The sequence below is a fragment of the Ursus americanus genome, chromosome 29 (assembly GCF_024610735.1).
Source record: "Ursus americanus isolate L20-20 chromosome 29, mUrsAme1.1.p, whole genome shotgun sequence".
Taxonomy (NCBI): Eukaryota; Metazoa; Chordata; class Mammalia; order Carnivora; family Ursidae; genus Ursus; species Ursus americanus.
In genome coordinates, this window is record NC_142155.1 from 25,521,999 (window position 1) to 25,548,882 (window position 26,884).

At 36.2% G+C, this 26,884-nt stretch overlaps 1 protein-coding gene across 7 annotated transcripts in view; it reads left to right on the forward strand.

Moving 5' to 3' along the window:
- Nucleotides 1–26,884, forward strand: part of PKHD1 (PKHD1 ciliary IPT domain containing fibrocystin/polyductin) — a 513,811-nt gene that overhangs the window by 452,202 nt on the left and 34,725 nt on the right. For 4 of the 7 annotated variants that reach the window (XR_015722268.1, XR_015722269.1, XR_015722271.1 and 1 more), the window contains exon 69: nucleotides 1–1,019. The gene's annotated coding sequence lies outside the window, so the exon portion shown is untranslated. The other 3 variants (XR_015722273.1, XR_015722272.1, XR_015722267.1) reach the window with 3 other exon arrangements.

A 26,884-nucleotide genomic window follows, 5' to 3' on the forward strand; every position in this document is an offset into this window, starting at 1 on the left:
ACTTCTCAGAAACCACCAGCTAACCTCAGCAACCATTCTGTCTACCCTTGGCTGGCACCACGGATCATACATAGGACAATAAGGTAGGCAGAGTTCTAAGATGGCCTCCATTATCTCAGTCACCTGTTGTCACACCCATGATTAAATTAAGTGGCAAAAGCGATACTACAGTTTTGATTAGGCTTACTAATCACTTGGCCTTAAAACGGGAAGTTCGGAAGCCTGGGTAGCTCAGTCGGTTAAGCATCATGATCCCCAGGGTCCTGAGATGCAGTCTGCTCGGCCGGGAGCCTGCTTCTCCCTCTGCCTGCCTCTCCCCCAGCTTGTGCTCTCTCTCTCTGACAAATAAGCAAATAAAATCTTAAAAAATAGGGGCTCCTGGGTGGCTCAGTTGGTTAAGTGACTGCCTTCGGCTCAGGTCATGATCTCAGGGCCCTGGGATCGAGCCCCTCATCAGGCTCTCTGCTCAGTGGCGAGTCTGCTTCTCCGTCTGCCTCTGTGATCCCTCTCCCTCTGTGATCACTTTTGCTATCTCCCAAATAAATAAAATCTTTAAAAATAAATAAAATAATAAAAAATGAAAAATAATAAAGTAAGGAAATTTATTTGGGTGGGCCAACCTAATTACATGCACCCTTTAAAAAAAAAAAAGACAGTTTTCTCTGGCTAATGGTAGAAGAGGAAGTCAGAGATATTCCAAACATGGAAAGGAGTCTGTGTGTCATTGCTGCTTTGAAAATAGAGAAGACCACCTAGCAAGGGATCCAAGTAGCCTCTGAGAGCTATCAGTGGCCCATAGATAACAGCTAGTATAGAAACAGGGACCTAGTCCTATGACCACTGGTAAATGAATTCCGCTGATAGCCTGAATGAGATTGAAAGCTGATTCTTTCCCAAAGCCTCTAGATAAAAGCTCAGCCTGGCTAACATCTTGGTTTTGGCCTCGTGAGACCCTAAGAAGAAAATTCAGTTGAGCTGTTCCCGTCTTTTGACCTACAGAGCCGAAAACTGATAAACAGGTATTGTATTTTGTTTTTTAATCATTTTATTGATGTGCAATTGACATGTAACAAGCTATATGCATATTTCATGTATACAATTCCATGAATCTGGAAATAAGTATTCACCTGTGAAACTATCACCACTATTGAGGCCATAGAAATATCCATCATCTCCCAAGGTTTTTTCCCACCTTATTATTATTATTATTAGTAGTAGTAGTATTTTATTATTTGTGGTAAGAACACATAATGTAAGACCCATCTTCTTAGAAAAGTTTAAGTATACAAGACAGTATTTTTAGCTATAGGCACTATGTTGAATAGATAGATCTTCAGAACTTATCTTTCAGAACTGAAACTTTGTACCCTTTGATCATCACCTCCCCATTTCCCTTTCCCCCAGCTTCTGGCCATCACCATTCTCTGCTTTGCTTCTGTGAGTCTAACCCTTTTAGATTCCACATATAAATGAAACCACACATCAGTCATATTTCCAGGTCCGACTTATTTTCACTGAGATAATGTTCTCCAGGTCCATCCACGTTGTCACACATGACAGGATTTCCTTCTTTTTTAAGGCTGAATAATACTTATCGTGGGTATTGTTTTAAGCGACTACATATGTGGTAATTTGTTACACAGCAACAGAAAACTGATATAGACACTAGGGTTTCACTGAATAAAAGGGGAGCTTCGTCCTCCTCTCTTGTCTTTGTTGGGTATCTCCTGATCTCTTTTTCAGCTAACATCAATCACTTCCTGTCCTCCAGAACTTAAACTCCTTGTTCTGTCCAGAGACTCCCATCCAGCAGCATGGCTTCTGGCTGCGGGAAGCCTGATCCGTCCCATCAGTTCCCAGGTGCCTTTCCCCGTCTACCCCTGGTCCGCGAGCTCCCTCTGTGTTAAAGCTGCCAGTTGTCAGGTCCTCAAGCCATGGTGGATTTGTTCCCTTCACGGCAACCGCAAGGTGAAAACAAGCCAGATTGTTCTTTTCTCTCTCTCTCCCTCTGTTTTCTCATTTCCCAGTCTGTTTCCCCAACTAGATTCTGACAAAAGTTATTTGCGACATTCCCATCAGTTCCCTGAGTGACAGGAGACTGGTGTCAAGTGAGAAAATGAAATGCAAATTTTATTAAACACCCCCTCTCATCTCTGCGTATCAATCCAGATTCCAGCCGAACATAGCAAATCAAATCCTGTCTATGCCAGGCCTCGGGGCACATGGAAACTCATTTCTCCTTAATACCATTCCCTTCTAGTAAAATATTTTTCTGTTTGGTGAATGAAATTTTTAAATGCAAACCCTGTTTTAATCCTAGTAAAAAGTATATCTTCAAATGAACATTGGAAAGAGGGAGCAGAAAAGAGAAAAGAGAAAATTGGGGAGCAAAGGGGAAGAAGAAGGGAATTGGGAAAGCAGAATTGCATTTAGCTGTGTCATGTCTGGTGGCTGCACAAGGGTGCATATCCGCAGAATAAACGGTAACATTCTTTGAAAGCTTGGGCTATCTGGACATTTATCTACATGCTGTCCTGTCTCAGACATAGTAAAGATCTTAAATCTGATACACTGCCCTGAAATAGCATTAGAAATATAGATGTTTCATTCTGGGTGTGAATATGTGGGCAATCACCAGCTTGTCGGGGGTTTTGACAGGTGGCATCTGACTGTGTACAGAGAAAATCTGGATTTGGACCCTGAAAAGTGTGATTAACTTCAAAACAAAAAAGCACAGTTTGATGGCTCTTTGATTGCTCATTGAAGTAAAAATAAGACTAAGTAAAATTTGAGCCAATAATGAACATTGAAAACACCACCACTACTTAAAATACATACTAGTAATGCATATTCCACTGAAGAAATTTAAATAAAAATTTTAACTACTGCTCTATGTTAAAAGAAAAGAAGATTATTTAATATATCTTCTTTTAATTTCCTCATTTTAAGTGGGTAAACCATTGTTGAAACCTCATTTTGTCAGGTATTTACCCCCTGTATGACCTCATGTCCTGATTTTCCCAAGTCTGAGGGGGTTTACCAGGATACGGGACTGTCAGTTCTGAAACCAGGACACCCCAGAAAGTCCCAGGCCAAATAGGATGAATTGGTCACCCTAATACATTACCATTATAATTAATGTAAAAGAGTAATTTCTTCTACTATAATAAATCAATAGTATTGTCGACTATACTTTTGTAAAATGGTCTTGAGCTAAATAAACTTATACATGTATCTGGAAGTGAACTTGATTTGCTCGAACTTGGTAGATAAGAGTTCAGTCTTCCAAAATATGTGAGGTTGCAGCTCGAGCATTACTATTGATATCTGAAAAAAAATGGCATTTTTAGCCTCCACTTTCCCTGACTTGTGGTTAAGCTTAGAAAACATTCTTCCCAATACAGCTGTAGTCAACGTAAAGGAGCTTGAGTTTGCTTTTCAGATACTTAGGAATGTGCTTGAACACCTGATCTTGCATTAAAAAATGTGTCTACTTATAACATAGAACACAACTTAGGTGCATTAATGTATTTGAGATCCAAAAATGTAAATCAAGTGTTGGGCTAAACAGTACATTCACTTCCCAAAGGAGCTATAACATTTCTCACTTAGCAGAGGTCTGGCCCCTGAGATAACAGGTGTTACATTTAATATTAAAAAATAATAATAAATCCATGCTCCCTTGTGCACAAGAAGAAAGTTTATATGGTAATGTAGAAATTTTAACTTGAATTATTACATTTAGAATCCACAGTCCTGGGACGCTTAATGAAATATATTTGATTTCTTAACGGATCTTCCTTTTTAGTATTTTTGCACACTAATTAGTTAAAATAGAGTATTTTGCTTTAGAAATGGGTATAAATTATATGTGTAAAGAGCATGAAAACAGGGCTAAGGTGAGGCAAAACTGTGGAATTATTAACATGAATGTTTTGGGTTTGCCCTGACCTTTGTTCTATTTTATTACTGTCTCCAAATCTTCAGTGCTGAGTAGAGCTCATCTCAGATGTGTTTCAAGCTCTAGACCTACCCTTCTACATCCTTCCCATCAAGCTTAGCCTCCTCAGTGACCCGTTTCTTCCAGAATTTCTAGATAGTTTCATAGAATAATTCACACTATGATTCACAACAATGCTGTGACGTTTAAATATATCATACCTGCTAGGGGTATTTTTATTTTTACAGATTTCTCAAGCCATGGCTTAAAAGAATATATCTAAAGTTGGAATTCCAATTACAGGAGAAGGTTATTTTAGGAGAGTTACCTTAAATAATTGGTTGTGTCCTACTGCTGCTATTACCACAAACTTTGTGCCTTAAAACAGCCCAAATTTATTCTCTTAAAGTTGCGGAAGTCAGAAGTCTGATATCTGATTGGCTGGGCTAAAATCAAAATGTAGTCAAGGCCAGTTCCTTCTGGGGTTTCTAGGGGAGAAGCTCCTCCTTGCCTTTTTCAGCTCCTGGTGGCTCCTTCTATTGCTTGGCTCATGGTCCCTTCTATACCTTGAAAGCATATCTCCAATGTCTACCTCACATCAACTTCTTGATTCACATCTCCTACAGTTCTCTGATCTCCTGCCTCTCTACAGACCCCTGTGATTACCCCTGTGATTTAGGGCCCACCTGGGTAGTCCTGGGTAATCTTCTCATTTCAAGGTCCTTAACCTAATCACTGGTGCAAGTCCCTTTTGCTATGTAAGGTAACATTCACAAGTCCCAGGAATTAGGATGGGGGTAGCTTTGGAGTGGCCACCATTCAGCCTACCACAAATAATATCCTCACTGGTTGTTTATGTCTATGGGTGAGGTTGGCTCTGGAGGAAGGAAAAGCTATAGTAATGACAATCCTGCATTCAGCTGAGGGTATAATTTGGGAATTGAGGATGGAGTCCTTTATTATGGTAACTACCTCTCTATACACCTTTATAGTCCCAATGGTAGGGAGAATGGAGAGGTCATAGAGTGGAGCCCCTCTGTCCACTTGTCTCCAAGGTCCCCACTCAGTGCTACTGGGATAGAGGTACAGAAGCTTAAAGAAAGGCACCACAGACACAAAGATGAAAGTCATTGTGCCTATTGGATCTTGGAGCAAAAGGATTATATTTTGGAGCTCAAATAATTACAAGAAAGAATACTTGTCTTTTTCTTCATAAGTATAATTTTCTCTTCCTTTCCTTCCACAATTCATGTCCCATATATTCCTCAGAGGCCGGACGGGGTCTAATTCTGGTCTCTCATGCCCCTGTTAGCTCGTCCTTGCCTGAGATTGTCTGTGCTGCCCTCATTACAATACAAGGCCATGCTAGGTGATGAGTGACTGCTGGCGTCTTATAGAATGTCTATTTCCCCAACTAAGTTGTAAACATAGTGACAGCAAGGACCATGTCTCCTGTATCACTGAATTCTCCACCACTGCTAATACAGTAGGAGTCACTGTCCTAATACCGTGACTCAGTTAACAGAATGCATGCAAATGTTGAATGAATGAGTATAGGAAAAATTTTGTTTTCTTAAATCAGACTTAAGGCAAGATCTGTGATTTTAACATATCTATAAATATGTATTTCTACATATTTATGATTCTCCTAGGCAATCAGAAGTAGAGTAGGTGCTCAGTAAGTAGTTGTTGATTGATTGATAACTTAGGTCCTATAGAAGAAAAATTATTCTGGGTTCACTTTAATGGGATCAGCAGGCTTAATATTTTTTTCTTGAATATTCTATATCCAAATGGTTGGAGTTTTAAGTGTAAAACAAATTTAGGATGGAGCTTCCAATAATTTTTTCCCCTTTTATTCTGTTCTTAAATACTGCAAGTTAAAACAAGTACTTTATAGGAAAAAAAAATAAGTACTTTACATCCCACTCTTGGTCTCAGCTCAGGTCATGATCTCAGGGTCATGAGATCAAGCCTGCCTCTGTCTCCACATTCAGCATGGAATCTGAGAGAATCTTAAGATTCTCCTCTCCCTTTGCCCCTCCCACCACCCACCCCATCCCCACACGTGCACCTCACTCTCTCTCTCAAATAAATAAACAAATCTTTAAAAAAAAATAAATAAAACCTAAGTTTTATACAAACACATGATGCTTTAGAACCATTGGTAGAGATAAAATGCCTTCAAGTCAATAATGTATCTATTTCATTACTACATCTATTTTAGATGTTTAATTTAATGCTTCCTCAAAGCTCTGGTCACTGGGTAAAATTATTGGTAACATATAAAAAAATTCAATAATTAAAAGCCTTTTAAAATTCCTTAGGAAAAAATAACCATGCCCAACTCCCTTCAAAACTAGCAAACACACTTACAATAGAACGAATATATGCAAGTAATCATGTGAAAACATTCATTTCGATAATAATGCATATTACACAAAGTGATGCCTCCTTTTGCCCATTCATTTGGCAAACATTTAAGGAAATAGTAATACTCAGTATATGGAAGCATTCCTTAATGCTGGCAAGAATACAGTCTAATAACCATACCATGCATTCTCTGTGTGGCTATCAGTTGGTAGAAACCTTATAGAGGGCAATTGGATCATTATCAAAAGACTTTAAAATGTACATATATTTTGTGTAAGTGATTAGAAAATAAAAATTTAAATAATTCATTGAAAAATATATAGACAAAATATATACTAAACTCATATGCCAAAACAACAACAAATTCCCTAAAGTATTGACAAAAATATGTGGATTTAATTAAATCAAGATTGGCATATGCAAATAATTAAAGATTTTGATTCATACAAACTGTGTTTTCAAATAATTGCATAAAGTCCTTATTTTTAATATTAAAGTCAAACATACAGCGTGCAAACAGAGTATAATGTCACATAAATGTGTGCATGCACAGTTATGCCCTATATGTATGTGCATGTGATAACAGGAGTTATCTCGGAAAATGTGTTTTCTTTTTCTTTCCTTTTCCTTTTTCTTTTTTCTTTCTGTTTTATTCAGACTTTCAACAATTTACATGTTACCTTCTAATGAGATTAAAAAAAAAAAAACAGTTAAATTTTCTTTAAAAGAAGACTAGAGACCCCAACTTCCTGGATGATAAATAGATCCCTCCCATGCTAACCCTGAAAATGCCTACCTGTACAAAGTCACTTTATACTGACATGCTTCCCTCTTGCCCCACTGTGGGAGAATCATCTGGAAAGGACTGAGCATAATCTGCAGCCGGGAAGGGGTCATGGAACCCAAGGCCCCTTGGCTAGCCCCTCTTATTTTTTTGCCATTATTCCTCTTCACTGTCCTCACCTTTGTCCAAAATTAGGGTGAAACTAGTCTCCACCGGGTGTGGTGGAGAAAGGTTATTCTTACTACTCTTCTCCCTCCAGTCGCCTGAGTGGGAAGGGGCGGAAGGAGTATGCAAGACTGTGCAGCCGGAGAGGATGGAAGGGTAATAAACAGGAGCATGGACTCGACTCAATATTAGTGATGGTGCTGGGGAGCCGTCCTGGCTTTGGGCTGCCTGAAGGCAATGGTGATCCCCTGCTTGTCCTATCTGTCAGTCTATTTGATCTCCAAATGAATTGCTTTTGATAACAGCTATATAAATGCAGAACTGATCCGCTGGGCCTTCTTAAATGAGACTCCTCGCTTTCATCTTCCAGTCATTTCAAAAAGCAGATAGACTTGTTAGAGGTTTTAATGCAATGATTTATGTTTTATCTTGCCTGGTTTGAGGCACCATTTATTTAGCACTAAATTTCTTCCCAAGCCTCTGTGTGAGGGGAGAGGCATTTGAACACACAACATTTGAGGTTTCTCTTTTAAAAAATAAATTCAATAATATATGTTTTTCTCCTTTACTAGGGATAGGAAAGGCAATAAACTTTATTTTAAAGAAGGAGTGTGGGAAAAAGTCACCAGACTAAATACTTTCATTACCACACCCTCAGCAAAAAATGACAGGGAACTAGAAGGGAAAAGTAACAATTTTCAAAATCTATAAAACAAATCATTAAGGTTTCTGCACCCAGTGACTGCCAGAAAAAGAAATCACAATTTGTTTCAATGAAAACAAAGGAAGACAAGATTTCTTACGGGTTTCCATATGTTGTTTGCATTATCTATAAGAGAATGGTCTGTAGAAGTCTTAATTATTTTTGTCTCTTATACTTTTCTCTTCTTACACTTCATTTTCAAGCTTCTTTCCACTTTTACCCTTTACCCATCGTATGAATGAGGAAAATTCTCTTATTAAAGAAAGTAGAGCATCATTCATACTACACAGAATCTTTGGTAAGAAGCTTTGCCAGTTTACCACTCATATGCTGGAAGTAAGCTTATTGAAGAGGATATACTTCAGGGAATAGACACAACCTATTCCAACTCGAGAAATGAAATAGAACTTGATTTCCCCTTCATCAGAGGAATCCTTCCCTTCACAAAATAATAACTGTTAAGAAGCACAACACGAATTGTGAATGTGTGTATCAATCAAACCATCTGAATGAATTGTGACAACTTTCTATTTTAAATGATGATTTTCAGTCAAATAAATTATGATTTTCAAACAAAACATACAATCAGCCCAAATTTGAATTTTTTATTGATCGTGTTGGTTCAAAATGAGATCATTCTCTTATGAAACACCATGCCAATTTATCCCAATCATTGTACACTAAGACAACCTGCAATGCTATCTTCTTAAAAGGGTTATATAATAGAGAAAAGGAAACCCCATGGTGTGAAATACTTGACATCTCTATCTCTAGGAGATGAGATTAGTTTTTGAGAGGTGAGGGGACTCACAATTCAAAAGTGTCAAAGCTAATTGGAGATGGGTTAAGACTTTTTCTGTGTGTTAGAAAACACATTTGTATCCTACATCGGGCTTTTCCTCTGTAATTTGCTTTTAAATCCCAAGAAAAGATAAAAGAAGTCTTTTAAATGCTTGAACATTTGGTTAAAGCAGCTATCTTGTAGTTCCGGCATTGAAAGCAACAGGTTACAGCTGCTGGTGATAATTAGATTGCCCCTGTGAATTTTTTTCTTGTTACTCTTTCTAAATGTTTGTATGAATGCTGTAAACTTATTACATTTCTTGAAACAGAATATGCAAGTTAAAGGAGAATTAACAAGTGTATCGTTTTCTTGGGAAAAAAACCTCTGTATTGATAATTATAGAAATAATAATTATAGCTTATAGTGATACAAATATTTTCCGATGAGGAAAATATAGTAAAAAAATAGTTTGATTCCTATTTTTCAGATGAGCAAAGTAGTAGATTTAAGTAAAGGTCATATACCTCTTAGAATTAAATTTATGTTACCTGAGATTCACCTCGCTGCCTCTCCAGTAGGACACCAGATAGTTTATACTTTCTTTTGAATTCAAGCATTTTGATTAAATATAAAGTGTCATATAAATAGCCCTAGGAAAGTACATTCTTAAAAAGTATGGTACCATTTTATATTCTATAGAGAGAGATAATTATAAAATGACTTTTATTATAATAATGAGTTTTCAAAGGTTTGTAAATCACAAATCTAAACTGAACACCAAACCAATCTAATAAATAGAGTGTCTATTATTAATCCTAAGTTATACAATGTGAGGATGGTAGTGCTATAATTATTGTTTGCTCTTGAGAATATTGAAGCTCCAAAATGCAAAGTGATTTCTCTAATATAAAACATATTAGGACTAGTTGAGTTTTGAATAAATTTGGCTCTCCTGACTTTAAAACCAGGAACCTCCCAAGACACCAGTGCTTTGGTTAAGGGGGCGTCAAGTCATTCTCAAGGCTGGCTCTTCTGAGTGGATGCATGGTGATCCGTGCTACCCTGCCCAGAAAGTCAGAGCACAGGTGTTGTGGCTTGCTCAAGGTGCAGAACCCTGAGTCATCCTTTTGATCTGGGGACTCCATTTTACATGACATGATCCAAAATTTACTTCAGGAAGAAAATTATATTTTCCAAATATATTTACAAGATGATACCCATTTGGGACAAGATCATATCTCAACTAAAGTATGTTTTACGCTTTCTTGAAACTGTGCCAACTTCGTCACTCCACAACACAAAACGTATATACCATCTATTTATGTGGCTGTACACTTTCTCTATTTCCAGATTTCTCTATTTGTCTGTTTCTGTTGTAAATACATTCTAAGTACATTTCTCTCCTTCTGTCTGTTAAGTTTGAATTCATAGGTGTCTTGAGTTGCCATGATGGAGTCACAACATAGGGACTTAGAGAATTGTAAGGAACTTAAGAATTCTTCCCATCTAAGACCCTTGTACTAAAGATAAGGAATCAGATTTAATAGATTAAATCAATAAATTCTTCAAAGAAAAAAAGACAATTTAAAAGTCACTGATTAGTAAGTCTTCTCCTTACCCACTCACACAATCTTAGTGGTGGCTTTCAAAAATCATTAGGGTGCTCTTAAAATTTTATATGGATTTCAACCAAAAAGCAACTTCTCTTCCACCTTATCTTCTCCAATTGGTCCTTTACACCTGTGCTTACCTTAACACAGGCAGGTGCTATAAATCACCTTAGTGGTTAGAAAGGGAGGCTCTGGAATCAGCTATTGGGGTTTGAATCTTTACCACTTTCCAGCTCTGCAACCTTGGGCAAGTTACTTAACTTTTCTGGCTTACTTTTCTCTTCTGTTAAATCCAAACTACCATTTGGATTGTTATAAGGTGAAATCAGTTAATCTATGTAAAAGGAACAAAAGAATGTGCCTGAAGGTTGGTAACATTCAAAATGTGGTAGCCATTACTGTTATTGTAACCGATAAATGGAATAGCATGGAATATGTAATAATCAAAAGGCAACACATGTTTATCTTCTACCCCCCTTTTAATCTTTGTGGGTAGAGAATACCTTTCTCCTGCCAATAGATGAAAAATCAGCAACACATGATTTTTGTTCTTCCACAAGTATTACATAGTTCTGTGTTCACTTTATGATATAGAAACACAGCTTTTATTCAGAAAAAGAAAGTGTCCCATTCAAGGTACCAATCAACACTTTAACTTCATTTGAAATGTAACTGTTTCCCACCTCCGACCAGCTTTCACTGATGGACAGTTTGTCTTGGAGAAAATCGGTATGGGTGGCTTCTGCTTCCTTACTCTGCTCATCCCTTCCTCCTCTTAAGAGCTGCTGGGACCAAAGTGACACTTAAGTAAGGACAGGAAGGTTCCTCTTGGCCAGGCAACAGATACCATTGAAAGAAGACTTTTTTTCTTCCTTGATTAAAGATTTGGCCTTTTTAAAATTGAAATATAATTAACATACAGTGTTATATTAATTTCAGATGTAAGATCTAATGATTCAACAATTCTAGACATTTTTCAATGATTATTAAGATAATCCTCTCCTAATCCCCTTTATCTTTTTTCCCCTCCCCCACCACCTCCCCTCTAGAGAACAAACTGGAAGTTGACTTTTACTCTTCTGGGGCCACTCTCATTGGGCAGATTTTTAAAGCTGATTTTGTGGTGTTGGAAGATAATTCTTGGTGGGTCTCTTCTGTTTCTGAGCATCTCATGAGCAGAGGCATTGACTGCTTTATTCCAGACTATCTTTTCAAGGGTGTTTACATCACCGACATCCTTAAAAAAACAGGAACAGTGTCTCCCTTCAAAGAAACTGTTAGGCATGTTTATTATCTGATAGAAAAGATTTAGATTCCCTGAGCTCAGGGTTCCTCTTCTGTAATGCAACCTCCTGCTCATGGAGTTGTCATCTGACCCTTTTTGCAAATCCCTGTGGAAACTGGGGCTTGGGAAACTAGTGCAAGAAAATGCTGATACTCTGAGTATTGCTACTGATGTGAGTAATAAAGTCCTTGGTTTCTGACCCAGTAGTCTCGTTCTACCATCATTCATGAAACTATGGAGATATTCTTTGGGTCCTCAGCATCCTCTGCTTTGGAAAACCTCTATACTACATTTTTATTCTCACAGGTAACCATTCCCTGTGACTCCCTACTCCCTTTTCAGTGCCTAATTTTCCATAAATTTACACTACACAAACTCTCCCTGTTAAAATGTATTCACTCTTAGAAGAATAGAACTAAAATGTCCCAAGCTGGCTCTCTCCCCCATGTGGCCAACATCGGTGCATAGGAAGTACTGAGGCATATGTACTCAAACTTGGCAAATGCAAGCCAATTCTAGTGTTGACATATGCCACATTAACTCTCCTAGGTATGAGTCAGGCACCAATCCTCCATGTTACACTGAAAGATAGGTATTTCACGTTCTCCAAGTGGTTTGACAAAAGCCATTTTCATAGTTAGCAGTCCTATCACTTCCTAATTTGGCCTCATGAAATGGCAATAGCTTTCTCTAAAGAAAACTACTCACACATCTCTCCTTTATCCTTTTTTCTTGTGAGCAAGGGGTTTCTGGTAGAGGAGCCCCAGAGTCATGAAACTGGTTATGATATATTTCATTTGTAAATTCTGCATGTGGGTAGATGCCTCACATTCAATTTAGGATCTTATATCTATTCTATTAATACCTTGGGAGGAATGGAGGCAAGGGGGCTACATTTAATAAGCCCTGTAACATGATTCTTCTTGCTATAATCATTCAATCATTCAACAAATGATGGTCATCTTGTGAGGTTTCTCTCTGTGTGTCCTCCTGAAGATTGGCACTAGATATGGTGCAATCGTGGAAGTGGGCAGTTTCTTGCTGGAGGTCCAAAAATAAAAGGGAGACCCAGGGAACTAGAAAGTACTGGGATATGGGAAATAGGGAAGAGCTTAGAAAATATACCCATGAAGTTCTTCATGAACTCAAAGGCTCTCCCCCAACCTGTACATGCTGGATCTGATCCTAATTAATATAACAAAGACTTTGAGAATTGAGTTAATGAACAGACCTTTGCCAGGATACAAGGCTGTCACATACATGGGACTAATCTGAACAGTGCTTCAAAAGCTTTGATAACATAACTGACCTTGGAACCACAGACTCTGCACTCAGATTGGAACCTATAGTCTAAAGCTAACCAGGTCAACTGCTGCTAAAATTAAAACATCAACATTTTCCATTAGGTTAGTACAATACTCAGAGTCTCATCCCATAATATTCAAAATGCCCAGGCTGCAATAAAAAAATTACTCAGCCTACAAAGAACCAACCACAGCATGCACAGGAAAACATAACAGGTACCAACAAGGAGGTTATACAAATGTTGGCATTATCTGACAGAGACTTTAAAACAACTCATAAAATATACAAATGAACAATTGCAAACAGGTGAATTAAATATTATAAATGTCAACAAAAGTAGAGATAAAAAACCAAATTAAAATTTTAGAACTGAAAAATACAATAACTAGGACCATACTCACTCAAAGGGCTCTATAGCAGAATAGAGAACAGAAGAGTTAGTGAAATTGAAGACAGATCAATAGAAATGATCTAATCTCAACAATAGACAGATATTGAAAAAAAGTGAGCCAAGCCTGACAAAACTATGTGCTGTCTAGAGCAAACTTACTTTAAATATAATGGTGTGCACATTGTAAAGAAAAAGTTTGCGAAAAGGTACACAGTACAAACACTAATCTAAAGAAAGCTGGAATGGCTATCTTAACATTAGATAAACTGGGTTTCAAAGCAAAGAAAATTACTCAAGGAGAAAAGAGACATTATATATTGATAAAAGGTTAATTCATCAAGAAGATACAACAATGCTGTTTATGTATCTAACAACAGACCTTAAAAATTGGACAGAATCTGAATAATGCCATCAACTAACTGACATTTATGGAACATGGGATCCAACAGCAGCAGTACTTGTCCAAGTAGACATATTCATGGAGAGAGGCCATAAAACATATCTGAATAACCTTAGAAGGACTGAAGTCAAAGTATGATCTCTGATCATAATAGAATTAACTTAGAAATAAACAAAACAAAAATAACAGGAAAATCTCCAAACACTTGGACATTAAGCAGCATACTTCTAAATAATCCAGAGGCCAGAGGGAAGTTTCAAAGAAAATTATGAAATATTTTGAACTGACTGATACTGAATGTGAAACTTACTGAAATTTCTGAGATACAGCTAAGCAATGCTTAGAGGGAAATGTACAGAGTTAAATGCTTACATTAGAATAAGAAAAGTTATCTTCTAGTTTTATGGTTTCAGGTCTCACATTTAAGGTTTTTAATCCATTTTGAGAATTTTTTTATGTGTGTATGATGTAAGAAAGTGATCAGTTTCATTTTGCATGTAGCTGTCCAGTTTTCCCAGTACCATTTATTGAGGACACTTGTCTTTTCCCCATTGAATATTCTTGCCTCCTTTGTTGTAAATTAGTTGACCATGTAAGTATGGGTTTATTTTGGGCTCTTTAGTCCATTCTACTGATCTATGTGAGTATTTTTTGTGCCAGTACCATACTGTTTTATATTATATCTTGAAATCTGAAATTGTGACAGTTTTGTTCTTCTTTTCCAAGATTACTTCTACTATTCAGGGTCTTTTGTGGTTCCCTACAAATTTTAGGATTATTTGTTCTTGTTCTGTGAAAAATGCTGTTGGTATTTTAGTAGGGATTGCATTAAATCTGTAGATTGCTTTGGGTATTTACCTAAAGAAAATGAAAACACAAATTTGAACAGACATATGCATTCCTATGTTTATTGCAGTGTTATTTATAATAGCTAAGATATGGAAGAAACCCCAGTGTTCATCAATAGATGAATGGATAAAGATGTGATATACATCTATAATGGAATACTACTCAGCATAAAAAAGAATAGTATTTTGCTATTTGCAACAATATGAATGGACCTAGAGAGCATAAGGCTAAGTGAAATAAGTCAGGGAAAGACAACTACCATATGATTTCACTCATATGTGGAATTTAAGAAAGAAAACAAACAAGCAAACAAAAACCACACTCTTAAATACAGAGAAAAGCTGGTGGTTCCCGGAGGGGAGTTTGGTGGAGTAATGGGTGAAATAGATAAAAGAATTCAAGAATACACTTATCATGATGAGTACTAGTAATGTATAGAATTGTTGAATCATTATATTGTACACTTGAAATGAATATAACACTGTATATTAATTATACTTCAACTTAAAAAAATAAGAAAATGTCTCAAATCAGCAATCTAAGCTTTCATCCTAAGAAATTAGGAGAAGATGAAAGGAATAAAGCAAAGTCAAATAGAAGGAAAGAAATAATAAAGATAGCAGAAGGCAATATAATTGAAAATTGAAAACCAATAGAGAAAAATCAACGAAAGCAAAAACGGGTTCATTGAAAAGGTCAATAAAATTGATAAATCGCTAACAAGAGTGACAAAGAAAAAAGAAAGAAGACACAAAATACCATTATCATGAGTGAAGGAATGTTGCTATAGACTGCATTGTATTGTATTGTACTTATTTATGAAATTATAGAGGATAGTAAGAGAAAACTACAGATAACTCAATGCATATTGGACCAGTTCCTCCAAAAACACAGACTAGTGAACCAATTCCTCCAAATCTACAGACTACCAAAATTTACCCCAAATGAAGTAGACAACCTGAATAGTCTTATAATAATTAATAAACTTGAATTTTTTGTTTAAAAATCTCCTGAACGAGAATCTTCCATGCCCAAATGATTTCACTGGTAATTCTAGAAAACCTTTAAATAAGAAATAATAGCATTTCTGGAGAATACCTTACAGAAAATGAAAGAGGAGATAACACATTCTAACTCATTTTATGAGACTTGAATTACTCTGATACCAAAACGAGATAAGGGCCTTTACAAGAAAAGTACAGACCAATATCCTTCATGCATATAAATGTGGAAATCCTCAGTATTAGCAAATCAAATCCAGCTATATATAAAGAAAATAATACACCATGACCAAGTTGTGTTTGTTTTGGGAATACAGACTTGTTGACTATTCAAAAACACATCAATATAATTCACTGTATCAATGATATAAGCAAGAGAACCATGTGATCTTATCTGTTGATGCAGAAAAAGCATTTGACAAAATACAATTATCTACTCATGATAAAAACTTATTTCAAACTAGGAATAAAGGGCACTTTCTCAACCTGATAAAGGTGTCTACAAAAAACCTGCAGGATACATTGTACTTAATTGGGGAAATACTGAGTGATTATCCCCTAATATCAGGAACAAGGCAAGAATCTTCACTCTTAAAGCTTCTACACCACCATGTCTTAGTGAAATAAGGCAAGCAAAAGAAGTAAAAGGCATACAGAGTAGAAGGAAGAAATATAACTGTCTTTATACACACAAATATGATTTCTTATGTTGTAAAACCCTAGGTAGTTTCAAAAACTGAGTTTAACAAAGTCATAAAATATAAGATCAGTACACAAAAATCAATTGTATTTCTAATACTAGTAACCTACAGTTTGAAAACAAAATTTGACAGAACAATAACATTATTGATTTGAAGCCTTGAGAGTTTCTCAGGTGAAATCTGAAACTGGCCCCTGTGAACAAGGGCAAGGAGAGACTGAAGAAAGAAGCAGACCCCTCCAGGCTGGTAAGAGGCAGTTTTAATAAGCAAGGGAATCTACATACAAGGTTTGTCTTGAGCAGCTGCCAGATAAATCTTCACACCCACTCTCCAGAATCTTAAAAGTTTATACAGAGGCATTAACTGGGCTCAGTCACTTACACCATACAGGTGGTCTCAATGACTTTGACTCTCTCAAGGCTACATCTTTGAAAGAGCTCCAGCTGTTTAATGGGAGGGCGGTGGGTGGAAAATCTATTCTAAGGACAGGGGAGGGGGTGAGAAGCCTCCAACTGCCTGGGTCCAATTCTTGAGTCAACTAACACTCACAACCTCTCAATGACCTCCTTCAATGAACATTTACAAAAACTTCCAGAAAATTAAATATTTAGATACAATTCTAACATAGCATGTACGGAAGCTGTATGCTGAAAGTTACAAAATGCCAATGAAAGTAATATTAAAAAGCCCTAACTAAATGGAGGGACATCAGATCCACTTGGTTTGGAAGAGACATCATAATAAAGTATCCATTCTCCCCAAATTAATTTATAGATACATCACAATATCAATAAAAAAATTCAGAAGGATTTTGTATAGATGATTCTAAATGTATATGGAAGGGCAAAAGAAATAGAATAAAACAGTTTCAAAAAAGAAGAATAAAGTTAATAAAGTTAATAAACTACACTATTAGTAGTAGTAATCAAGTAATCAATACAGTGTGGCCATATCAAAAGCATAGATACATAAATCAATGGAAAAATTTAGAGAATCCAAAAATATACCCATAAAAATAGAGCTATTTACTTCTGTGAAACATGAAAAGACAAGTCAATCAAGAAATAACAGAGTTTTTAACAAATTATGTTGGCATCATTGGGCAGCCATAGGTTAAAAAAAAGTAAACTTTGACTTAAAACTCATACCTTATAAAAAATGTAACTCAAAATGGATCATAGGCTTAAAAATGAAATGCAAAAGTATAATATTTTTAGAAAACTGAGAGAAAATCTTCATGACCTAGATTAGAGAAAAATTTCTTAGACATGACATTGAGAGTACAATTCATAAAAGAAGAGATTGATAAATTGGACTTCATAAAAAATTTTTAAAATTCTCCTGTGAAAGACCCTGCTAACATAATTAAAATACAAACTACAAATTGATAAAAAAAATTTACAAGTTACATACCCAATAAAGGACTTGTATTCATAATACAATAGAGAACTCTCCACACGCGTAAGTCAAGCAACCTAATTTAAAAATGGGCAGAGGGTTTGATTAGACACTTCAGAAAAGGACCAAAGATGGTAAATACGCACATGAGAAGATGTTCAACACCATTAGTCATTTGTAAAATGCTAATTAAAACCACTATGTCCATTCAGGTAGCTAAAATAAAAATGCTGGTGCAAAACCAAGTGCTAGTAAGATATGGAGGAAATGAAAATCTCATACATTACTGGAAGGAATAAAAAAAATCATTCATCCGTTATAGAGATGGTCTGGCAGTTTCCTATAAAAATAAACATATATTTACATGCAATCCAAAAACTCCCCTCCTGGGTATTTACCCTAAAGACATGAAACTTATGTTCACACAAAAACCTGTACATGAATGTTTATAGAAACTCTGTTCATAATTGCCCCAAACTGGGGGAGGGAGGAACTCTAAATGTCCTTCGATGAATGAATAAACAAGCTATGGTGCATCCATATAACAGAATAGAGCTCAGGAATAAAAAAGAACTATTAATGCATGGAATATGGAAGGATTTCAAGACCATTGTGCTGAATAAAAGAAGCCAGTCTCAAAAGGTCACATGCTGTATGATTCCAATTGCATGACATTCTCAAAAAGACAGAAAAATAGTGATGGAGAACAGATGAGTAGTTGTCAGAGACTGGGGTGGGAGAGGATGTGACTATAAAGATGAAATAAGAGGAAGTTTTGGAGTGATGGAACTAATCCTGATTGTGATGATGGTTACACAAATGTATACATGTGATAAAATTTACAGAACTGTACAAAAAGTTTAATTTTATGATATGATCATTTAAAAACTAGAACTTAAAAGGCAATAGAGTGGATTTCATTTAAAAATAGTATTAAATTGGGGCTCCTGGGTGGCTCAGTTGGTTAAGAATCCAACTCTTAATCTCAGCTTGGGTCTTGATCTCAGGATTTTGATCTCAGAGTCTTGATCTCAGGATCATGAGTTCAGGCCCCATGTTGTTGGCCCTTGCCCAGTGTGGAGCCTACTTAAGAAAAAAAATTATTAAATTTCTAAAAATACCTATTTTTAGATCTTTTAGACCATTAGCACATGAACCTGTGTTTATTTTCAGGGTTAAATTAACGTAATCTGTTACTCCTGCTTCAAAAAGGGAGATTTTATGATAGTTAACAACTTCTGGTAAAAGTTCACCATTCACATAAGTTCTTTTATAAGAACTCAACAATACTCACCTTCAAACAAATAACTCATAATTTCAGAGGCTTTATCTACTACCTTCAAGACTACCATTTACTAAGGTAATAATTTAGTAATTAGCAATTAGTAATATAATAAATTAGTAATATAATTTAGTAATAAATACTTGGTATAGCACTGAGCATTATTGAACACTCAGTAAATATTAACTGTATTTTTCATTTCATTTTGCTTGGGTATGGAAGCCAGAGTTGTGTCTTTAGTATGGTATGTCTTCAAGCCTAGCCCATATGTACTTCTAGGACCCTGTTCATTTGAATGGACTAATATCACTAAGACTCTGACATACACATGTTTTTTTAAAAACATATTATGGAACCTACCCAATTTGGCAGAATAATCCTGAGTACAGAGGCAAATTTGATTTAGGACTAAGTTAACAATTGAGTTATCATTTTATGACAATATGTTTATCTTATAAATCATGAACTATAGTATAATTGCAATAGTACATCAATTTTTAAAACAGTAAATGAGTGAATTATATTTTGGTGTAATTTTTCTGAGTCAATGAACATGAAACCAGAATTTTTATAATAGTTCTTCAGAGATATATTTTAGACCCATAGGCACAGTAGGTGTGTATAATTTGGGAGATCTTATTTGGAGGAAGGGGCTTTTTGTAGTAGGAAGAGGAGGATGAGAGGAGGAGGTCTGTTTGTTTGATTGTTTTTATGTAATCTCTGTGTCCAACATGGGGCTTGAACTCACAACACCAAGATTAAGAATTGTATGCTCTACTGACTGAGCCAGTGAGGTGTTCCTTATTGGTGTAATTTTTCTAATAAAATTATTTAGTAGTATGACTTAAACATCCTTCACATTTGAATTTTGTGGCATGATGACAAAATGTAATTTTTGCAAAAAAATTATTTTCTCTTGCTTTATCTGGGCCATATCTGTGAAATTCTCATTTTTAATGGCATCTGGATAAGACATTTTACCTCAATTATCTTATCTGTAAAATGAGGCCAGTAGTGGAACCCATTTCATAGAATTGCTTTAAGGATTAAATGTGAACTAATCCAAATTAAGCATTTAGCAGACTATTTGGCACATTAAATGAAACTTAATTATTAGCATTGTTATATTACTTCTGTCTTCAAACTAATATACTCTGACATTATTATTATTCTAATTTGTAGTAAATAAGTGTTATACTGTTATGATTTATCTAAAAGTTAATAATTATCTTTTTTATTTGCTTAGTTTTTGTATTCTTCTCACTAACCCAGCCCTAAACTTTCCAGTAAAACTGTAAAATACTTTCACTATGGTGAAACAATCAGGTATCTTTTATTTCCACATTTTTTATACCATACTTTGTGAAGCTCTTCCAATTAAGATTAGTTATTCTATAGACCTGCACAGCTATAGTGCATGAGACTATCCATACTATTATCCTAGAATGGAGATACATATTTCTTCTCTTGTGTTTGACTTCCAGTTTCCTGGACCTTGCCTCTTCCATATTTGGTTTAATCCTTTGTTTTGGTAGAGCACCTTCTCTAATCACTTTCTGAGGGTATATGAAGAGGTCACTTTTTTGAGGTCTCATATATCTGAAAATATGTTTCTTCTACACTCATGCTTAGTATATAATTTTAGTGGGTATGGAATTCTAGATTGGAAATCATTTTTCCCAAGATTTTGAAGTTGTTAAACTGTTGCCTTCTACTTCTTATTGTTAGTTAGATGCTATTCTAATTCTCACTTTTTTTTCAGAGGTTTTTAAAATAATTTATTTATCAGTATTACCTTGAAATTTATTAGTGTGTATCTTATTTTCCTATTTACTATGTTCAACATTCAGTAGACTTTTTCAATCTGGAAGCTCACGAATTTCAGGTCTGAAAAATTTTCTTGAATTACTTCTTTGATGATTTCTTTCTATTTTTTCTGTTCTCTCTTTCAAATACTTCCATTTGTTAGATATTGAAAGTCCAACATAAATTCTGTAATTTTATTGCCTTTTTACAAAACATTTTATTTGGGGTGCCTGGGTAGCACAGTCGTTAAGCGTCTGCCTTCAGCTCAGGGCGTGATCCCGGCATTCCAGGATCGAGTCCCACATCGGGCTCCTCTGCTGGGAGCCTGCTTCTTCCTCTCCCACTCCCCTGCTGTGTTCCCTCTCTCGCTGGCTGTCTCTCTGTCACATAAATAAATAAAATCTTTAAAAAAAATGTTTAAAAAAAAAACTATTTATTTGATGGGGGGGGGGGAGGGAGACCAGGAGCAGGGGGAGGGGCAGCAGGAGAAACAGATTTTCGCTGAGCAGAGAGGCCAATGCAGGACTCTGTCCCAGGACCCTGAGATCATGACCTGAGCCAAAGGCAGCCACTTAACCTACTGAGCTGCTCAGGCATCCCTGTAATTTTACTGCCTTTTTAAAAATTCATCTTTTTGTCTTTTATCTACTTTCTGAGAACATTCCTCTATTATACCATTTAATTTTTCTATTTTTAAAATAAAGTATGCTCTCATATTTTTCATTTCCAAAATCTCTTTCTTATTCATAGAATATTCCTGACTTATAGTATCCTGTTCTTGTCTCATGAAGAACTGAGAAAATAATATCTTCTTTTCTCAGTTCTCCTATGCTAATAGACACACACCCATACACACATACTTTCATTCTCTCTCTCTCTCTCTCACACACACATTTTTCTTAGAAAGTTCTCTATCCTTTGGGTTCTAATTTTTATTTTTAGTTTGTTTTGGTATGCTAGAAGTCTACCTTAAAATCTGGGTAATCTTTGACTGTATGTTTATATTTAAAATGAGGCACTAGAAAGGTGACCTGTATGCACAAGTGAGCTCATAAGGCTCACTATAGGTTGATCAGTCTGTGATTTGACTACCGCATTGGATTCTTAACTTATTAACAATTGTAGCTTTTTTTTTTTCATTTTGAATGCGGTGTCTTCCTCTAAAAAGAAATTCTACTGTTGTTTACCTGAGATTTTTGAGCAAAGACACTATTGTTTCGAGAGCTGACCAGGGAGAGGATGCTAAGAAATTATCGGCATCTAAGATACAGATTTACACTTCATTAACCTGCATGCGTGAATCCAAACTTTCTCTAAGTCAATCTCTTTGGAAAGCAAACCCCCTATATTCTGTTGGAGTTGGGAAAAGATTCTAAGGGCTCAACTATTCCTTTACACACTATCAACCAATCCTCCTCATTTTAAATCATCGTTCAACTTTCAGAGATACTAACTCTCCAACTCCTAGACCTTTTGGGGTTTCTGAAGCAGGTATTCAATCATCTGGCTTCCCCACAGAAGTTTGGTTTTAGCGTCTATGCTCTGCTAATTCAGTTACACACATACATCCACTTCTTATTTCCACCTTCTCTTGGCATTTTTCACCTCTTATCGTCTCCTTTTCTATTCTCTTTGTTTGTGCGGGGGCTTAAGTATTTTCTTCTCTTACTGTCATTTTAGTGTTCTTTCTGGGAGATGCAGAGACGAAGTCATGTGCTCAATAGATATGCCATGTTGAACAAGACATCTTCACCACAAATATCTCCTCAATCCATCTCCTCCTTTCCCTCTATCCTCTAATTCCATTATGTTTTATCTTTCCTTTCTGTTTCCAGCTAAAGTCTTTCTTTTCTATCTTACATGCTGCTTGGAAAAGTGATCTTTATAAAAACAAATCTGAAAATGTCACTTCCTTGTGTAAAACCCTAAAGTGCACTAGCAGTAGGAAATGTATAATGCACATACTAGGTCTCTCATGAATCTAGTTTCCTAGACTTTTTCCTGATCACTTCCTTGACATTGCCCCATTCATATTGATTGCCTTGATAGTCTCCAAGTGAACTTACTCAGTTCTCTACTTAGACTATACCATCCTCTTTCTCCCTGACTTGTAAATGTCTATTCTTCTACCAAAATTCAACTCAGAAGTCACCTCAAGAAGCCCATCTCCAGCCATGAGTACTTCTATGTATCCACATAGTATCTTTTACATGGCTCACTCATAGCAGTTAGGTGAATGAGCAGAGTTACAATACCTTATAATTCCTTCCTCACTGGAATCTGAGTCTATATTCCTTGTTCCTATTACAGTGCCTGGCATAAAGTAGACAGATAGTAAATGTTTGCTGAGTGAATGAATGAATGAATGAATGAATGAATGAGTTGGCTATTGGGCAGGACTGGCGTACGTTGTTGGAGATACAAGAAAAAGATACACAAATGTAAATTTATTAACATAACACTTCATCTAACTTCATCAAAGGTATTCTTCACCAATGGTTTCTGGAAGAATTCTATCACTCTACTACCTTAATCAGAGTTAGACACTCCTCATGGTATTCTTTATTATTGGGAAAACATTTAATTGTTTATAACAAACAAGTGATAAAGATAGATGGGCCTTGAGTGGGGAAGTAGCTTAGAATGAATAGAGTTAAGAACGTATTGGAAGACAAGAAGTTGCCCAAAACAAACGATCTCCAGAGTCCATGATTCTTTGATCTGTCAAACAGACTTCGGTGACTGTTCCTGTTGCATCATAGCTCCCAAATTGCTTTGTGTTCCTGGAGGACAAATGTTCCTTCATCAGGAAGACTGTACTGGTTAACTTGGTTTCCATTTTGTGGAGATTTCTAAAAGGCTGTTAGTTGTTCTGGGTGAGAACAGACAATTCCATTTGTCTTTGGGAGTCTTTCGTTGATACATCCCTAGCCACTCTTCAATAGTAAATAATACAATTTTTAGTATTTTTGCCTGATTTCAAATAAGAGGAAGTCCCTATCGATTTTACTGCTTGTTTTACTTGATTCTCCTTCCCTTTTCTCGCTTTTGGGTTTAAACAACCTCCCTTTTTCTCAGTGTCAAGGAGGTTGGGGAGGTTGCTTTAAAATAAAGAGGGTAGAGGAACAGGCCACAGTGGTTTTGTATTTCCCCCTATGTATCACTTATTAAACTCCTGTTGCCCTGACCATTGTTGCTTCCCACTGAAGTCTGGTTTATTTACTTGAAAATCTGATTTGTTTCATTTTATTACTGTGTTTGCGAAGTAACTGATATCAGATTCGGAGGGAAAGAACTGCCATTTACCAGCAGGCTGTGATGGCTTTGCCTCGGTCTGCACGCCTGATTTTGAGGCCTCGTCTGCCCCGGGGCTCCCACAGAAATAAGATTACTGGCAATAACTGCTTCAACTGCTTTGAATAACAGACACAACTCAGAGAGCATAAAATTAGCATAAACACAGCACTAGTGTGTTCCCTCAGCGGATATGAGACAGGCAGGCTATGGAAAATTGACTGAAATGGGGTCAGACGACGTAGAAATCTGAAACGTAGGAAATACCGCCTAAGAGATATGAGGTATTACTACCTCTCTCGTTTGCTTTTATCTCTCTCTATATATATTCATGCAGTTTTAATGATAAAATGTGAGAACTGGTGAAAATTAAAGATGCAAAATCACTACCCCCCCCAAAATGCATGCATTATCTTTCTAGACAAATTATTATTAATCATTCTCAGCTTTTTAATCCTGAGGGTAGAAAAATAAACACATTTTCACAGTCGTTTTAAATTGATTTTTCTTTTGGGGGGATATTAGTTTGAGGATAGAGAGTTTGCTTCAGAAAGGAGGTGAACAGCTGACGGCGTACAGGATCGGAGCTTGAAACAATTCTTCCTATCTCTATTTATCAAATATTAAAATGGAATATGCTGCCGACAAATGCAATAAAGTCTAACATTACAGGGGAAAGAGTGACGCTGTGCATCTCAGCAGGCAGATGGAAGCTATGATTTTGCTGTTTTAATAATATGTTGTCACATATGGAATACAGTTTTCAATACAGCTGCATATAGATGGGTCTTGTTGCTTATTTATATTTGGCGTGACGTTGGCAAAGGCCCAAGTTATCAGCCCCCGAAATGGAATGTTTTTGGAACTTAGCATTTTCTGGTCTTATCCTGACCAGAGAGAGTTTCAAAGGTTGATAATCTAGGACTTCACATTTGGATTATGGAGAAAGAATATAAACGTTTAGTACGTCCCTTCCCACAGGACTAGCTTTAGGTCACTCTTTCAGAGTCTATACCTATTCTCTTTCAGAGCATTTTTCACATTTGGAATTATTTAGTTAATGTCAGTCTTCCCCGTAATCTGTAAATTCCATAAAATGAGGGAGCATCATTTGTCTTATTCCCTATCAGATTCAGAGGGCCTAATACTGTACCTACTATTGATTAAGCACTCGATAAATATTTACCGATTACAAGAACAAGATATGACTGAGTGACCGGGGATATAATATTGTGAAGGATATTACAAATTTTAAACAGTGATTCTGACAGAATCTCTGTCAAAGTTTTGACTAAAGAAAGATGATGTATCTTTAAAATATATTAAAACGAGGTGTCAAGTAGCCACCACTGTAACATTTAACACCAAAGATTTCATTCTATGCTGCAGAAGATTTTGGTGAGTTACTCCTTTTTATGTTTGCAGGTATTTTGATGTATCCTGTCAAGCAATCATTCTGTAGTCAAATGGAGAAAATTGATATTTCATTTTTTTGTCTAGTGATAACATATGCTTAAACCCAAGATTGAACTTCGTCATTTTTCAAACAAATTTTAATGGCAAGAAGCCATCTTCTCTTTTTCCTCTGACCTCTTATAACAACTATGATCTAAATCACATATTTGGGGCAGAGGAACTGGAACTTTGCATTATTAATTATTTTCATGTCTTCAGTCTGCCTCCCCTGGGTAAATTAGAAGTACCAAAGAGCAGACACCATGTCCCATGTGGCTAGCATCTTCGAATCTCTGCATATCGGTGGTACATATCTGAAGGGTAGATAGTATAGACAGTATCCTGACTGAATTCAGCTCCCACTTCTGTATAAATTAAAACACACACACATGCACACGAAGATTCTGAAAAATGGATGCCAAATCAAGGACCCTGCTATATGCATGTTTAATCTCAACTCAATTCCCAAAAAAGTTCTTTTCACCCAGAAATGCTCTCTGCTCAGGAGAACATAAGTCACCAGGCATGGTTATATATGTGCATGGGGACTAGACACGATTAGGAGAGTCAGATGCTGTGGTTGAACTCACCGTGCCTAAATAAAGTGATAGCAGTTCACATCATCGGGCTCTCTTCATCGCTCATGGGTTCATTTGGGGTACTACCAAGCAGCATAATTGCTAGATCATAGTCTTATTTCTCCATATGGAATTTTGAACAGAAGTTTTTCAAGGATCAGAGCAGTGCGTATATGTGTGCACATAATTCACATTATAATCTATGGGCAGCGTGTGAACTATGGCACACATTTGCCACATATAAATCAATCTAATTGATTACCTTTTACCACTCCTCAGACTATTCCTTGATTTAAGTTACACTTTTCATTGTCTTTTCTGCACATTCACTAAACTGAATTCAATCCATTTCGACAGAATCTGTAAACGTTAGGGTTATCATATAACATGGAATAATGACTGTGAACTGTAATTTTCCTTCCAAAAGAAGTGCAAGAGCAGTATGTGCATCCTAGCTCAAAATAAGTGAAACACTTTTTAACTTTTAGAATTATGGAGATGTGTGTGGAAAGTAGTTCAGATAATACGCGCTCCTTTCCCCATGTTTCTGTCTCTGGATAACTTTCTTGTGTTTCCTCCCTAGTCTTGGCTATTATTCATGAACTCTCTCTTCAGTAAAGACTCAACAGCTAACCATTGCTTTTTAAAAATGGATCCTGCACATTTCCTAGTTTCTGTATGGGCAATCTGCTGTGCCTGGCACAACATCATCAAGAGTCTTAATCCATAGGCCCCCAATCATTATTATGTTCCTGGGTCAGAGTCTGGGCACAATGAATA